Source organism: Felis catus, chromosome D2 (assembly GCF_018350175.1).
Source record: "Felis catus isolate Fca126 chromosome D2, F.catus_Fca126_mat1.0, whole genome shotgun sequence".
NCBI lineage: Eukaryota > Metazoa > Chordata > Mammalia > Carnivora > Felidae > Felis > Felis catus.
In genome coordinates this window covers 305,841-310,000 of record NC_058378.1, presented here as the reverse complement: position 1 = coordinate 310,000, position 4,160 = coordinate 305,841, and the positions used below count along the sequence as shown (strand labels likewise).

Here is a 4,160-nt window from a genome sequence, read left to right as displayed (position 1 = left end):
TAAGGCTTTCAAGATAAAGTCATTCTGGATTCAGAGACAGCCCTAAGTCCAGTGACTATGTCCTTGTAGAGGAGAAGACACAGAAATAAAGAAGGAAGACAGCCATACAAAGGTGGGGGCAGGAAACTGGATGTCCACAAAGCAAGGCTTGCAAGCCTTGTTGGCCTTGGTTGGGAGGACAAGTTTGGAGGGAGCACAGCTCTGCCAACAGCTTGGTTTCAGGCCTCCAGCTTCAGAGCCAATGAAAGAATAAATTTGTGCTGTTTTAAGCCACCAAGCCGGTGACAATTTGTCACAGGAGCCTAGGAAACTAATAGAGTATGCTTATTTTGTTTTCTGTTTAGTAGAGAAGAAAACTTCAACAATATGGTTTTATTCCCCTGTTTTTGTTCCTATTTATTTCTACCGACTAAAAAACAAACAAACAAACAAACAAGGATAAACAAGGCCACACTTTTGTTCTTTTTTGAAGCTGTTCTCTCATGCTGCTGGTATCTTCATTGATGCATTGAATGAAAGCTAACAAATGGTTACATTTTGTATACGAATTGTGATTTTAACATTTTAATAATTAAAATGACAAAGGATGTATTGGTGATAATCGAGGATGGTGCTGGAGATGGTGAGGACAGAGACGAGGAGGAAGAAGATTCAAGTGAGAACTGTTTTCTCACCGCACCAAGGCTTCACTGGGGACTTCACTAGGCCAGGCGAGTGAGAGAGCTCCTCACATGTCCAAGGTGGTGCGCACAGCAGAGACTGAGCCACGCACTGACCTGGAGGGATTATGTCTCTGATTCTAGGAAAGAGTAACTTAAGTGCCCACCAGCAGTTTTTGAAGGTGCCCTGTCTCAAAGAGGCTACTCCCCACAATGCTCAAGCTACATGCCAACTGATGCTCGTTTTTGGATCTGGAACAACCCAAAGGGATTTCAGGGAAGTCCAACCTGATTCTCTTGCAGCTTTTGTGTGGGATAATTCAATGAAGATAGTTTCACTTGCACAGATGCTATCTTATGTAAATACTGGTAATCGTAGGTACAAGTTGTATTATAGGTTAAGCCAACTTTTTTTACATCTCTCTGAGAACATAGAATTTTGAAAACCATAATTTCATCATCCTCATCAATGACAAAATTATTTGATTCTCAAATTATAGTAAAGAATAAATTTGCCCCTGTGGAAGAAAAGTTCTTTTAATTTCGTGAGAAGCTGCATATTTCTTTTTCTCCTAAGAGGAAACAAAAACAAATGAATAGATATACAGAAAAATAATAAACCTATTACTTTATTCTGTGTTCTTTTGGCTTCCAAAACTACACTTGCTGGGTCCTGATTGGTTTGGAAAGAGGAAAAGTAGCAGGATAATAACCCTGGAGGGAGAGGATTGTGTCCTTATGGCACAAATCTGTCACTCTCACTGCTGGTGAGTGGTGAGTATCCTATTCCAGTCCACTGTCCAGTGGTTTCCTTAACCCTCCTGAAAGCAATCTATGCTGATTACCTAAGAAATGGGGATGTCCATCTTCCTCTGTTTCATTTATAAAATAAATGGATGGTTTTCAGTTGCTGATCACCCTGTGAAAAGCATTTTGTCCATTTCACAGCAATTAAGAGTGGTAATTGTTCAAGGCCATTTTTCCCCTTTTCATTTCCCACCAAGAGAGTTTTGGTCCACTGGGTCTCTGAGGCTCAGAGCAGAGAAGGCTGCATTCCAGAGAAACACTCTATTTTGACTGCAATTTTCTCACTTATGCTCCCCTCGCTGCAGGTAAATCACCCATCAGATCAATAGCTCCAAATGACAGTCTCTACAGAAATCCTCCTTGGAGATGCGAGGTTGGGTGTCAGCAGCAGGCACAGGAGGTGAGGCACTTAACTGAGCATCAGACACTGAAAATGAGGCCTTGGTTCTGTTTTCTGCTCTGACCCAGCTGTGGTAGGAACTCAGATAGGACATTTACCCTTCCGGCATCTGTGTAATTTCATCTGACTATTTCAACATTTCTTCAACTCATGTCTTGGGAGAGAAGACTCAAGTCTTGCGAGAAACACATACATATTTAAATTTAATAATCTGAATGAAGTTTGAAATTTTATAGAAGATCCAAAAGATGGAATATCATGTAGCCATTAAAAATAACATTTAGGGATGCCTGGGCGATCCAGATGGTTAAGTATCTGACTTTGGCTCAGGTTATGATCTCAGTTTGTGAGTTCGAGCTCTGTGACAGGCTTTGTGCTGACAAGCCAGAGCCTGGAGCCTGCGTCAGATTCTGTGTCTCCCTCTCTCTCAAAAATAAATAAACATTAAAAATTTAAAAATGTATAACATTTATGAGCCTGGGTGGCTCAGTTGGCAGAGCGTCCAACTATTGATTTCAGCTCAGGTCATGATCCCATGGTCATGGGATTGAGCTCCAGGTTGGCTTCTTCACTGAGCATAGAGCCTGCTTAAGGTTTTCTCTCTGCCTCTCCCCTCCCACCTTGCATGCACTCCCAATCTCTGTATAAATAAATAAATAAATAAATAAATAAACAAACAAACAAACAAACAAACATTTATGAAGGATTCTTACTGAAAGAGAAATGCCCACAACTTAACATTAAGTGAAAAACTGTGGGAGGAGCCAAGATGGCAGAACAGCATGGAAGTTTTTTGTGTGCCTCGCATCCATGAAATACAGCCAGACCAACATTAAACCATCTTACACACCTAGAAAACTGATTGGAGGATTAACACAACATCTGCACAACCTGAACCACAGAATTCAGCAGGTACGCAATGCGGAGACGTGAACTTGGGAAGAGAGAAGCCAGTGGCAGGCAGGGAGCCACTTTTGTAGGCGAAGAGAGGACAGAGACTGGGTGGGGGGCAGAATATGGGAAAAGCACCCCTCCCCAAAAGCAGCTGGAGAGAAAGTGAAAATTAGAAACAGCCGTAGGGACTAAACTAAAAAGGGAGAAAGGAGAAAGGAGAGGGTTTAAAATCCATTATGACTGTAAACAAGGGGGACGCAAAGGCTGCAACTCCGCAGCTCCCTACCTGGCGGTGCTCTGGTGAGAAGGGCGAATCCCCAGGAGCAGGGTGGGGTCCGGGAGGTTCTCGGGCCACACGGGGAAAAGCGGTTCCACTGCTGGAAGGACATTTGCTGGAGACGGTTGAAGCCCTCTGGTCCCGGCAGACCCCAGAAAACGGCCTCATTCGCTGGGGCTGGAACAAGCACCATCGTTAAGGGTGAAGCCTGGTGCCAGATGCGTGTTGTGAGTTTCCATCATCCCTGACACACTGCTACTACCCTGTTTCGCGAACTTTTTCTGGGGCGGGCTGGCACCCGGCCGCAGTCTCGGGCACTGGCAGCAGCAGGGTCCTGCAATAGTTCCTGGGTGCGGCCAACACTCGGCCATTGCTCATTCAGCCATTGCTGGGTGAGACCCTCCCGCAGAGGGGCAGAACCGGTCAAAGTCCCGGTCCTTCAGAAGTAAGGGCCTGGGGAAAACAGCCGAGTCTGAGACAGAACTCAGGAGAGAGGTACTGCCTGGGGCCTGGTCACGGATTGAAAAAGCGGGGTGTGGCGGAGAGCTGAAGACAGAGGATGCTGCGGATTACTGATCCAGGAGAACAGACCGGGTAGCTGAGTGACACCATTTTCACTGTTATCGCGCATGCGCATATGCACCTATGAGCGCCACAATCCACCTTGGTTGACTAGCAGCGCCATCTAGTGGAGAACGGAGCTGTTACACTGAGCCCCGCCCAACTGGGCAAACCTGGCTCTTTAAGAACACAAGTCTCACCGCCTACTTCGTTTATGGAATATAAAGCCCTACATAGTCTGACTTCTAGGGGAAAACGAGGTAATTTCAGTCCTATTTCAATCTGTTAGCTTGTCTGTTTATTCAGTTTTCTTTTTTTTTTGTCTCCTTTGTACTACTTTTCATTTCCTTGAATACAGAAAGAGAAAAAATTCGTTTTTATTTTCTATTTTTATTAAAAATATTTTTCTTTAATTTTTATTATATTTTTTACTTTTATGTAAATTTTTTCAGATTCTTTTTATTACATCATTTTATTTTAGTGTACTTCAGTGTATTCACCTTTTCAAATTTTCAAACGATTTCCTTTTTCTTTCTTTTTCTTTTTTCTCTTTTTCATTTCT

At 43.5% G+C, this 4,160-nt stretch overlaps 1 long non-coding RNA gene across 8 annotated transcripts in view; it reads right to left on the bottom strand.

Moving 5' to 3' along the window:
- Window positions 1–3,709, bottom strand: part of LOC109492929 — a 200,747-nt gene extending 197,038 nt beyond the window's left edge. For 2 of the 8 annotated variants that reach the window (XR_006586804.1, XR_006586803.1), the window contains exon 1: window positions 3,047–3,703. This is a non-coding gene — a long non-coding RNA (uncharacterized LOC109492929). Of the gene's footprint in view, window positions 1–3,046 lie in introns of all 8 variants that reach the window. The other 6 variants (XR_006586807.1, XR_006586808.1, XR_006586809.1 and 3 more) reach the window with 6 other exon arrangements.
- Window positions 3,710–4,160: the final 451 nt, after the last annotated feature.